This window comes from Ambystoma mexicanum, chromosome 6q (assembly GCF_040938575.1).
Source record: "Ambystoma mexicanum isolate Mex_15411 chromosome 6q, UKY_AmexF1_1, whole genome shotgun sequence".
Classification (NCBI taxonomy): domain Eukaryota; kingdom Metazoa; phylum Chordata; class Amphibia; order Caudata; family Ambystomatidae; genus Ambystoma; species Ambystoma mexicanum.
Genome location: NC_090937.1, coordinates 1630797965 through 1630810138, shown reverse-complemented (window position 1 = coordinate 1630810138; position 12174 = coordinate 1630797965). Strand labels below are relative to the sequence as shown.

General features: G+C 50.1%; 8 non-coding genes across 8 annotated transcripts; all 8 read right to left on the bottom strand.

Annotated features, from left to right (window-relative positions):
* Nucleotides 1–727: 727 nt before the first annotated feature.
* TRNAG-UCC (transfer RNA glycine (anticodon UCC)) lies at nt 728–799 on the bottom strand. The gene has a single exon. It is a non-coding gene; the product is annotated as a tRNA-Gly (tRNA).
* A 1185-nt stretch (nt 800–1984) lies between these two features.
* On the bottom strand, nt 1985–2056 carry TRNAG-UCC (transfer RNA glycine (anticodon UCC)). Its single transcript has one exon. It is a non-coding gene; the product is annotated as a tRNA-Gly (tRNA).
* Nucleotides 2057–3241: 1185 nt separating this feature from the next.
* TRNAG-UCC (transfer RNA glycine (anticodon UCC)) lies at nt 3242–3313 on the bottom strand. The gene has a single exon. It is a non-coding gene; the product is annotated as a tRNA-Gly (tRNA).
* A 1185-nt stretch (nt 3314–4498) lies between these two features.
* On the bottom strand, nt 4499–4570 carry TRNAG-UCC (transfer RNA glycine (anticodon UCC)). The gene has a single exon. It is a non-coding gene; the product is annotated as a tRNA-Gly (tRNA).
* Nucleotides 4571–5755: 1185 nt separating this feature from the next.
* TRNAG-UCC (transfer RNA glycine (anticodon UCC)) lies at nt 5756–5827 on the bottom strand. Its single transcript has one exon. It is a non-coding gene; the product is annotated as a tRNA-Gly (tRNA).
* Nucleotides 5828–7660: 1833 nt separating this feature from the next.
* On the bottom strand, nt 7661–7732 carry TRNAG-UCC (transfer RNA glycine (anticodon UCC)). Its single transcript has one exon. It is a non-coding gene; the product is annotated as a tRNA-Gly (tRNA).
* A 1185-nt stretch (nt 7733–8917) lies between these two features.
* Nucleotides 8918–8989, bottom strand: TRNAG-UCC (transfer RNA glycine (anticodon UCC)). Its single transcript has one exon. It is a non-coding gene; the product is annotated as a tRNA-Gly (tRNA).
* Nucleotides 8990–10174: 1185 nt separating this feature from the next.
* On the bottom strand, nt 10175–10246 carry TRNAG-UCC (transfer RNA glycine (anticodon UCC)). The gene has a single exon. It is a non-coding gene; the product is annotated as a tRNA-Gly (tRNA).
* Between the last annotated feature and the right edge of the window lie 1928 nt (nt 10247–12174).

Genomic DNA, 12174 nt, shown 5'->3' with positions numbered 1-12174 from the left:
GACCCAGTTTCGAGTGAAGCGGGCAGTAGGCCTTACAAAGCCAAACAACCTGCAACCACGCACTCCCATCCCATGGCCTTTTGCAGACAGGCCTCATTTCTCTAGCTCACACCCTAACTGCCAACACCCCTTCCCCTTCTCTCTCTGTCTCTCTCTCTCTGTCTCTCTCTCTCATTCTCTCTCTCTCGCAAATAGATACTTTACTTCCCAGGTGCAACAAAACAAGCCTTCTCGAGCTGGCAGATATGGGAAGGAAGGAAGGAAGGGCCAGTTTGGAAACTCAACTCAATTACCATAAATCCCCTGCTAAGGGTTATGGGAGGGAGGAATGAAGGAACTTTGCTTCAGGGAAAGGGCTGCTGCTGCTTCAGCATGTGAGGAGCGCAGCCACACGTTTCACCTTCTTCAGTATGTTGGTTTACAGGATGAGAGAGATCCTGAAACCTCACTCTAATAGGCTGAGGTGCTGTGCTCGGTGGCCTGCTGGGACCAAGGCCCGTCAGGGCAAGGCGAATAGGCCTTTGTCAGGCCTTCGTCAGGGCTTTGTCGGGGAGGGGCCAGGAGCCCTGCTCGCTTCAATCCCCTCACCGATAGACAGTTGCAGAAACTAGGATGCAAGAACCTTTCCTGGATGGGGTTTTGATTTTCACGAAAAGTGTGTCAGCTTTGCTTTCAGCATGAGTCTGATTTCCAAAAAATGCATTTTGAACAATTTAAAGATTTGATCTGCGTTGGCCGGGAATCGAACCCGGGTCAACTGCTTGGAAGGCAGCTATGCTCACCACTATACCACCAACGCCTGCCTGTCTGGGCTATCTGATGGAGCGGCCTTTAGAAATAAGAATAAGTCATTGGCTGGGAATGAAAAAAGCTTGCGTTTGACGCAGAAGCAGTTCGCATCATGAGGTCTTGCCGGTCAGCCCAACATTTCCCCGGGACCCCTTAAAAAAGGAGCTTGGTTTTAAGTTTGGTTTGATTGAACAGTGCATTTTGTTGGCTGGGCTGGGACCCTCTCCTATTTAGCGCAAGAGTGGAACGAGGCAGCAAGTTCAAGGAATGACATTGCATCCAGGCACTTACAGCTCTTTGTGCCCTAATGCCATGACACAAAAACATAATTTGAAAAAAGTTAGCAGAGGATGGTTTCGATCCATCGACCTCTGGGTTATGGGCCCAGCACGCTTCCGCTGCGCCACTCTGCTGGTTGGAGAACAAAAGCTTTTCTGGGCTTTTACAGCCTACAAACCGACAACCCTAGACCCATTTTCGAGTGAAGCGGGCAGTAGGCCTTACAAAGCCAAACAACCTGCAACCACGCACTCCCATCCCATGGCCTTTTGCAGACAGGCCTCATTTCTCTAGCTCACACCCTAACTGCCAACACCCCTTCCCCTTCTCTCTCTGTCTCTCTCTCTCTGTCTCTCTCTCTCATTCTCTCTCTCTCGCAAATAGATACTTTACTTCCCAGGTGCAACAAAACAAGCCTTCTCGAGCTGGCAGATATGGGAAGGAAGGAAGGAAGGGCCAGTTTGGAAACTCAACTCAATTACCATAAATCCCCTGCTAAGGGTTATGGGAGGGAGGAATGAAGGAACTTTGCTTCAGGGAAAGGGCTGCTGCTGCTTCAGCATGTGAGGAGCGCAGCCACACGTTTCACCTTCTTCAGTATGTTGGTTTACAGGATGAGAGAGATCCTGAAACCTCACTCTAATAGGCTGAGGTGCTGTGCTCGGTGGCCTGCTGGGACCAAGGCCCGTCAGGGCAAGGCGAATAGGCCTTTGTCAGGCCTTCGTCAGGGCTTTGTCGGGGAGGGGCCAGGAGCCCTGCTCGCTTCAATCCCCTCACCGATAGACAGTTGCAGAAACTAGGATGCAAGAACCTTTCCTGGATGGGGTTTTGATTTTCACGAAAAGTGTGTCAGCTTTGCTTTCAGCATGAGTCTGATTTCCAAAAAATGCATTTTGAACAATTTAAAGATTTGATCTGCGTTGGCCGGGAATCGAACCCGGGTCAACTGCTTGGAAGGCAGCTATGCTCACCACTATACCACCAACGCCTGCCTGTCTGGGCTATCTGATGGAGCGGCCTTTAGAAATAAGAATAAGTCATTGGCTGGGAATGAAAAAAGCTTGCGTTTGACGCAGAAGCAGTTCGCATCATGAGGTCTTGCCGGTCAGCCCAACATTTCCCCGGGACCCCTTAAAAAGGGAGCTTGGTTTTAAGTTTGGTTTGATTGAACAGTGCATTTTGTTGGCTGGGCTGGGACCCTCTCCTATTTAGCGCAAGAGTGGAACGAGGCAGCAAGTTCAAGGAATGACATTGCATCCAGGCACTTACAGCTCTTTGTGCCCTAATGCCATGACACAAAAACATAATTTGAAAAAAGTTAGCAGAGGATGGTTTCGATCCATCGACCTCTGGGTTATGGGCCCAGCACGCTTCCGCTGCGCCACTCTGCTGGTTGGAGAACAAAAGCTTTTCTGGGCTTTTACAGCCTACAAACCGACAACCCTAGACCCATTTTCGAGTGAAGCGGGCAGTAGGCCTTACAAAGCCAAACAACCTGCAACCACGCACTCCCATCCCATGGCCTTTTGCAGACAGGCCTCATTTCTCTAGCTCACACCCTAACTGCCAACACCCCTTCCCCTTCTCTCTCTGTCTCTCTCTCTCTGTCTCTCTCTCTCATTCTCTCTCTCTCGCAAATAGATACTTTACTTCCCAGGTGCAACAAAACAAGCCTTCTCGAGCTGGCAGATATGGGAAGGAAGGAAGGAAGGGCCAGTTTGGAAACTCAACTCAATTACCATAAATCCCCTGCTAAGGGTTATGGGAGGGAGGAATGAAGGAACTTTGCTTCAGGGAAAGGGCTGCTGCTGCTTCAGCATGTGAGGAGCGCAGCCACACGTTTCACCTTCTTCAGTATGTTGGTTTACAGGATGAGAGAGATCCTGAAACCTCACTCTAATAGGCTGAGGTGCTGTGCTCGGTGGCCTGCTGGGACCAAGGCCCGTCAGGGCAAGGCGAATAGGCCTTTGTCAGGCCTTCGTCAGGGCTTTGTCGGGGAGGGGCCAGGAGCCCTGCTCGCTTCAATCCCCTCACCGATAGACAGTTGCAGAAACTAGGATGCAAGAACCTTTCCTGGATGGGGTTTTGATTTTCACGAAAAGTGTGTCAGCTTTGCTTTCAGCATGAGTCTGATTTCCAAAAAATGCATTTTGAACAATTTAAAGATTTGATCTGCGTTGGCCGGGAATCGAACCCGGGTCAACTGCTTGGAAGGCAGCTATGCTCACCACTATACCACCAACGCCTGCCTGTCTGGGCTATCTGATGGAGCGGCCCTTAGAAATAAGAATAAGTCATTGGCTGGGAATGAAAAAAGCTTGCGTTTGACGCAGAAGCAGTTCGCATCATGAGGTCTTGCCGGTCAGCCCAACATTTCCCCGGGACCCCTTAAAAAAGGAGCTTGGTTTTAAGTTTGGTTTGATTGAACAGTGCATTTTGTTGGCTGGGCTGGGACCCTCTCCTATTTAGCGCAAGAGTGGAACGAGGCAGCAAGTTCAAGGAATGACATTGCATCCAGGCACTTACAGCTCTTTGTGCCCTAATGCCATGACACAAAAACATAATTTGAAAAAAGTTAGCAGAGGATGGTTTCGATCCATCGACCTCTGGGTTATGGGCCCAGCACGCTTCCGCTGCGCCACTCTGATGGTTGGAGAACAAAAGCTTTTCTGGGCTTTTACAGCCTACAAACCGACAACCCTAGACCCATTTTCGAGTGAAGCGGGCAGTAGGCCTTACAAAGCCAAACAACCTGCAACCACGCACTCCCATCCCATGGCCTTTTGCAGACAGGCCTCATTTCTCTAGCTCACACCCTAACTGCCAACACCCCTTCCCCTTCTCTCTCTGTCTCTCTCTCTCTGTCTCTCTCTCTCATTCTCTCTCTCTCGCAAATAGATACTTTACTTCCCAGGTGCAACAAAACAAGCCTTCTCGAGCTGGCAGATATGGGAAGGAAGGAAGGAAGGGCCAGTTTGGAAACTCAACTCAATTACCATAAATCCCCTGCTAAGGGTTATGGGAGGGAGGAATGAAGGAACTTTGCTTCAGGGAAAGGGCTGCTGCTGCTTCAGCATGTGAGGAGCGCAGCCACACGTTTCACCTTCTTCAGTATGTTGGTTTACAGGATGAGAGAGATCCTGAAACCTCACTCTAATAGGCTGAGGTGCTGTGCTCGGTGGCCTGCTGGGACCAAGGCCCGTCAGGGCAAGGCGAATAGGCCTTTGTCAGGCCTTCGTCAGGGCTTTGTCGGGGAGGGGCCAGGAGCCCTGCTCGCTTCAATCCCCTCACCGATAGACAGTTGCAGAAACTAGGATGCAAGAACCTTTCCTGGATGGGGTTTTGATTTTCACGAAAAGTGTGTCAGCTTTGCTTTCAGCATGAGTCTGATTTCCAAAAAATGCATTTTGAACAATTTAAAGATTTGATCTGCGTTGGCCGGGAATCGAACCCGGGTCAACTGCTTGGAAGGCAGCTATGCTCACCACTATACCACCAACGCCTGCCTGTCTGGGCTATCTGATGGAGCGGCCCTTAGAAATAAGAATAAGTCATTGGCTGGGAATGAAAAAAGCTTGCGTTTGACGCAGAAGCAGTTCGCATCATGAGGTCTTGCCGGTCAGCCCAACATTTCCCCGGGACCCCTTAAAAAAGGAGCTTGGTTTTAAGTTTGGTTTGATTGAACAGTACATTTTGTTGGCTGGGCTGGGACCCTCTCCTATTTAGCGCAAGAGTGGAACGAGGCAGCAAGTTCAAGGAATGACATTGCATCCAGGCACTTACAGCTCTTTGTGCCCTAATGCCATGACACAAAAACATAATTTGAAAAAAGTTAGCAGAGGATGGTTTCGATCCATCGACCTCTGGGTTATGGGCCCAGCACGCTTCCGCTGCGCCACTCTGCTGGTTGGAGAACAAGAGCTTTTCTGGGCTTTTACAGCCTACAAACCGACAACCCTAGACCCAGTTTCGAGTGAAGCGGGCAGTAGGCCTTACAAAGCCAAACAACCTGCAACCACGCACTCCCATCCCATGGCCTTTTGCAGACAGGCCTCATTTCTCTAGCTCACACCCTAACTGCCAACGCCCCTTCCCCTTCTCTCTCTGTCTCTCTCTCTCTGTCTCTCTCTCTCATTCTCTCTCTCTCGCAAATAGATACTTTACTTCCCAGGTGCAACAAAACAAGCCTTCTCGAGCTGGCAGATATGGGAAGGAAGGAAGGAAGGGCCAGTTTGGAAACTCAACTCAATTACCATAAATCCCCTGCTAAGGGTTATGGGAGGGAGGAATGAAGGAACTTTGCTTCAGGGAAAGGGCTGCTGCTGCTTCAGCATGTGAGGAGCGCAGCCACACGTTTCACCTTCTTCAGTATGTTGGTTTACAGGATGAGAGAGATCCTGAAACCTCACTCTAATAGGCTGAGGTGCTGTGCTCGGTGGCCTGCTGGGACCAAGGCCCGTCAGGGCAAGGCGAATAGGCCTTTGTCAGGCCTTCGTCAGGGCTTTGTCGGGGAGGGGCCAGGAGCCCTGCTCGCTTCAATCCCCTCACCGATAGACAGTTGCAGAAACTAGGATGCAAGAACCTTTCCTGGATGGGGTTTTGATTTTCACGAAAAGTGTGTCAGCTTTGCTTTCAGCATGAGTCTGATTTCCAAAAAATGCATTTTGAACAATTTAAAGATTTGATCTGCGTTGGCCGGGAATCGAACCCGGGTCAACTGCTTGGAAGGCAGCTATGCTCACCACTATACCACCAACGCCTGCCTGTCTGGGCTATCTGATGGAGCGGCCCTTAGAAATAAGAATAAGTCATTGGCTGGGAATGAAAAAAGCTTGCGTTTGACGCAGAAGCAGTTGGCATCATGGGGTCTTGCCGGTCAGCCCAACATTTCCCCGGGACCCCTTAAAAAAGGAGCTTGGTTTTAAGTTTGGTTTGATTGAACAGTGCATTTTGTTGGCTGGGCTGGGACCCTCTCCTATTTAGCGCAAGAGTGGAACGAGGCAGCAAGTTCAAGGAATGACATTGCATCCAGGCACTTACAGCTCTTTGTGCCCTAATGCCATGACACAAAAACATAATTTGAAAAAAGTTAGCAGAGGATGGTTTCGATCCATCGACCTCTGGGTTATGGGCCCAGCACGCTTCCGCTGCGCCACTCTGCTGGTTGGAGAACAAGAGCTTTTCTGGGCTTTTACAGCCTACAAACCGACAACCCTAGACCCAGTTCCGAGTGAAGCGGGCAGTAGGCCTTACAAAGCCAAACAACCTGCAACCACGCACTCCCATCCCATGGCCTTTTGCAGACAGGCCTCATTTCTCTAGCTCACACCCTAACTGCCAACACCCTGAATCGAACCCGGGTCAACTGCTTGGAAGGCAGCTATGCTCACCACTATACCACCAACGCCTGCCTGTCTGGGCTATCTGATGGAGCGGCCCTTAGAAATAAGAATAAGTCATTGGCTGGGAATGAAAAAAGCTTGCGTTTGACGCAGAAGCAGTTCGCATCATGAGGTCTTGCCGGTCAGCCCAACATTTCCCCGGGACCCCTTAAAAAAGGAGCTTGGTTTTAAGTTTGGTTTGATTGAACAGTACATTTTGTTGGCTGGGCTGGGACCCTCTCCTATTTAGCGCAAGAGTGGAACGAGGCAGCAAGTTCAAGGAATGACATTGCATCCAGGCACTTACAGCTCTTTGTGCCCTAATGCCATGACACAAAAACATAATTTGAAAAAAGTTAGCAGAGGATGGTTTCGATCCATCGACCTCTGGGTTATGGGCCCAGCACGCTTCCGCTGCGCCACTCTGCTGGTTGGAGAACAAGAGCTTTTCTGGGCTTTTACAGCCTACAAACCGACAACCCTAGACCCAGTTTCGAGTGAAGCGGGCAGTAGGCCTTACAAAGCCAAACAACCTGCAACCACGCACTCCCATCCCATGGCCTTTTGCAGACAGGCCTCATTTCTCTAGCTCACACCCTAACTGCCAACACCCCTTCCCCTTCTCTCTCTGTCTCTCTCTCTCTGTCTCTCTCTCTCATTCTCTCTCTCTCGCAAATAGATACTTTACTTCCCAGGTGCAACAAAACAAGCCTTCTCGAGCTGGCAGATATGGGAAGGAAGGAAGGAAGGGCCAGTTTGGAAACTCAACTCAATTACCATAAATCCCCTGCTAAGGGTTATGGGAGGGAGGAATGAAGGAACTTTGCTTCAGGGAAAGGGCTGCTGCTGCTTCAGCATGTGAGGAGCGCAGCCACACGTTTCACCTTCTTCAGTATGTTGGTTTACAGGATGAGAGAGATCCTGAAACCTCACTCTAGTAGGCTGAGGTGCTGTGCTCGGTGGCCTGCTGGGACCAAGGCCCGTCAGGGCAAGGCGAATAGGCCTTTGTCAGGCCTTCGTCAGGGCTTTGTCGGGGAGGGGCCAGGAGCCCTGCTCGCTTCAATCCCCTCACCGATAGACAGTTGCAGAAACTAGGATGCAAGAACCTTTCCTGGATGGGGTTTTGATTTTCACGAAAAGTGTGTCAGCTTTGCTTTCAGCATGAGTCTGATTTCCAAAAAATGCATTTTGAACAATTTAAAGATTTGATCTGCGTTGGCCGGGAATCGAACCCGGGTCAACTGCTTGGAAGGCAGCTATGCTCACCACTATACCACCAACGCCTGCCTGTCTGGGCTATCTGATGGAGCGGCCTTTAGAAATAAGAATAAGTCATTGGCTGGGAATGAAAAAAGCTTGCGTTTGACGCAGAAGCAGTTCGCATCATGAGGTCTTGCCGGTCAGCCCAACATTTCCCCGGGACCCCTTAAAAAAGGAGCTTGGTTTTAAGTTTGGTTTGATTGAACAGTGCATTTTGTTGGCTGGGCTGGGACCCTCTCCTATTTAGCGCAAGAGTGGAACGAGGCAGCAAGTTCAAGGAATGACATTGCATCCAGGCACTTACAGCTCTTTGTGCCCTAATGCCATGACACAAAAACATAATTTGAAAAAAGTTAGCAGAGGATGGTTTCGATCCATCGACCTCTGGGTTATGGGCCCAGCACGCTTCCGCTGCGCCACTCTGCTGGTTGGAGAACAAAAGCTTTTCTGGGCTTTTACAGCCTACAAACCGACAACCCTAGACCCATTTTCGAGTGAAGCGGGCAGTAGGCCTTACAAAGCCAAACAACCTGCAACCACGCACTCCCATCCCATGGCCTTTTGCAGACAGGCCTCATTTCTCTAGCTCACACCCTAACTGCCAACACCCCTTCCCCTTCTCTCTCTGTCTCTCTCTCTCTGTCTCTCTCTCTCATTCTCTCTCTCTCGCAAATAGATACTTTACTTCCCAGGTGCAACAAAACAAGCCTTCTCGAGCTGGCAGATATGGGAAGGAAGGAAGGAAGGGCCAGTTTGGAAACTCAACTCAATTACCATAAATCCCCTGCTAAGGGTTATGGGAGGGAGGAATGAAGGAACTTTGCTTCAGGGAAAGGGCTGCTGCTGCTTCAGCATGTGAGGAGCGCAGCCACACGTTTCACCTTCTTCAGTATGTTGGTTTACAGGATGAGAGAGATCCTGAAACCTCACTCTAATAGGCTGAGGTGCTGTGCTCGGTGGCCTGCTGGGACCAAGGCCCGTCAGGGCAAGGCGAATAGGCCTTTGTCAGGCCTTCGTCAGGGCTTTGTCGGGGAGGGGCCAGGAGCCCTGCTCGCTTCAATCCCCTCACCGATAGACAGTTGCAGAAACTAGGATGCAAGAACCTTTCCTGGATGGGGTTTTGATTTTCACGAAAAGTGTGTCAGCTTTGCTTTCAGCATGAGTCTGATTTCCAAAAAATGCATTTTGAACAATTTAAAGATTTGATCTGCGTTGGCCGGGAATCGAACCCGGGTCAACTGCTTGGAAGGCAGCTATGCTCACCACTATACCACCAACGCCTGCCTGTCTGGGCTATCTGATGGAGCGGCCTTTAGAAATAAGAATAAGTCATTGGCTGGGAATGAAAAAAGCTTGCGTTTGACGCAGAAGCAGTTCGCATCATGAGGTCTTGCCGGTCAGCCCAACATTTCCCCGGGACCCCTTAAAAAGGGAGCTTGGTTTTAAGTTTGGTTTGATTGAACAGTGCATTTTGTTGGCTGGGCTGGGACCCTCTCCTATTTAGCGCAAGAGTGGAACGAGGCAGCAAGTTCAAGGAATGACATTGCATCCAGGCACTTACAGCTCTTTGTGCCCTAATGCCATGACACAAAAACATAATTTGAAAAAAGTTAGCAGAGGATGGTTTCGATCCATCGACCTCTGGGTTATGGGCCCAGCACGCTTCCGCTGCGCCACTCTGCTGGTTGGAGAACAAAAGCTTTTCTGGGCTTTTACAGCCTACAAACCGACAACCCTAGACCCATTTTCGAGTGAAGCGGGCAGTAGGCCTTACAAAGCCAAACAACCTGCAACCACGCACTCCCATCCCATGGCCTTTTGCAGACAGGCCTCATTTCTCTAGCTCACACCCTAACTGCCAACACCCCTTCCCCTTCTCTCTCTGTCTCTCTCTCTCTGTCTCTCTCTCTCATTCTCTCTCTCTCGCAAATAGATACTTTACTTCCCAGGTGCAACAAAACAAGCCTTCTCGAGCTGGCAGATATGGGAAGGAAGGAAGGAAGGGCCAGTTTGGAAACTCAACTCAATTACCATAAATCCCCTGCTAAGGGTTATGGGAGGGAGGAATGAAGGAACTTTGCTTCAGGGAAAGGGCTGCTGCTGCTTCAGCATGTGAGGAGCGCAGCCACACGTTTCACCTTCTTCAGTATGTTGGTTTACAGGATGAGAGAGATCCTGAAACCTCACTCTAATAGGCTGAGGTGCTGTGCTCGGTGGCCTGCTGGGACCAAGGCCCGTCAGGGCAAGGCGAATAGGCCTTTGTCAGGCCTTCGTCAGGGCTTTGTCGGGGAGGGGCCAGGAGCCCTGCTCGCTTCAATCCCCTCACCGATAGACAGTTGCAGAAACTAGGATGCAAGAACCTTTCCTGGATGGGGTTTTGATTTTCACGAAAAGTGTGTCAGCTTTGCTTTCAGCATGAGTCTGATTTCCAAAAAATGCATTTTGAACAATTTAAAGATTTGATCTGCGTTGGCCGGGAATCGAACCCGGGTCAACTGCTTGGAAGGCAGCTATGCTCACCACTATACCACCAACGCCTGCCTGTCTGGGCTATCTGATGGAGCGGCCCTTAGAAATAAGAATAAGTCATTGGCTGGGAATGAAAAAAGCTTGCGTTTGACGCAGAAGCAGTTCGCATCATGAGGTCTTGCCGGTCAGCCCAACATTTCCCCGGGACCCCTTAAAAAAGGAGCTTGGTTTTAAGTTTGGTTTGATTGAACAGTACATTTTGTTGGCTGGGCTGGGACCCTCTCCTATTTAGCGCAAGAGTGGAACGAGGCAGCAAGTTCAAGGAATGACATTGCATCCAGGCACTTACAGCTCTTTGTGCCCTAATGCCATGACACAAAAACATAATTTGAAAAAAGTTAGCAGAGGATGGTTTCGATCCATCGACCTCTGGGTTATGGGCCCAGCACGCTTCCGCTGCGCCACTCTGCTGGTTGGTGAACAAGAGCTTTTCTGGGCTTTTACAGCCTACAAACCGACAACCCTAGACCCAGTTTCGAGTGAAGCGGGCGGTAGGCCTTACAAAGCCAAAAAACCTGCAACCACGCACTCCCATCCCATGGCCTTTTGCAGACAGGCCTCATTTCTCTAGCTCACACCCTAACTGCCAACACCCCTTCCCCTTCTCTCTCTGTCTCTCTCTCTCTGTCTCTCTCTCTCATTCTCTCTCTCTCGCAAATAGATACTTTACTTCCCAGGTGCAACAAAACAAGCCTTCTCGAGCTGGCAGATATGGGAAGGAAGGAAGGAAGGGCCAGTTTGGAAACTCAACTCAATTACCATAAATCCCCTGCTAAGGGTTATGGGAGGGAGGAATGAAGGAACTTTGCTTCAGGGAAAGGGCTGCTGCTGCTTCAGCATGTGAGGAGCGCAGCCACACGTTTCACCTTCTTCAGTATGTTGGTTTACAGGATGAGAGAGATCCCGAAACCTCACTCTAATAGGCTGAGGTGCTGTGCTCGGTGGCCTGCTGGGACCAAGGCCCGTCAGGGCAAGGCGAATAGGCCTTTGTCAGGCCTTCGTCAGGGCTTTGTCGGGGAGGGGCCAGGAGCCCTGCTCGCTTCAATCCCCTCACCGATAGACAGTTGCAGAAACTAGGATGCAAGAACCTTTCCTGGATGGGGTTTTGATTTTCACGAAAAGTGTGTCAGCTTTGCTTTCAGCATGAGTCTGATTTCCAAAAAATGCATTTTGAACAATTTAAAGATTTGATCTGCGTTAGCCGGGAATCGAACCCGGGTCAATTGCTTGGAAGGCAGCTATGCTCACCACTATACCACCAACGCCTGCCTGTCTGGGCTATCTGATGGAGCGTCCCTTAGAAATAAGAATAAGTCATTGGCTGGGAATGAAAAAAGCTTGCGTTTGACGCAGAAGCAGTTCGCATCATGAGGTCTTGCCGGTCAGCCCAACATTTCCCCGGGACCCCTTAAAAAAGGAGCTTGGTTTTAAGTTTGGTTTGATTGAACAGTACATTTTGTTGGCTGGGCTGGGACCCTCTCCTATTTAGCGCAAGAGTGGAACGAGGCAGCAAGTTCAAGGAATGACATTGCATCCAGGCACTTACAGCTCTTTGTGCCCTAATGCCATGACACAAAAACATAATTTGAAAAAAGTTAGCAGAGGATGGTTTCGATCCATCGACCTCTGGGTTATGGGCCCAGCACGCTTCCGCTGCGCCACTCTGCTGGTTGGAGAACAAGAGCTTTTCTGGGCTTTTACAGCCTACAAACCGACAACCCTAGACCCAGTTTCGAGTGAAGCGGGCAGTAGGCCTTACAAAGCCAAACAACCTGCAACCACGCACTCCCATCCCATGGCCTTTTGCAGACAGGCCTCATTTCTCTAGCTCACACCCTAACTGCCAACACCCCTTCCCCTTCTCTCTCTGTCTCTCTCTCTCTGTCTCTCTCTCTCATTCTCTCTCTCTCGCAAATAGATACTTTACTTCCCAGGT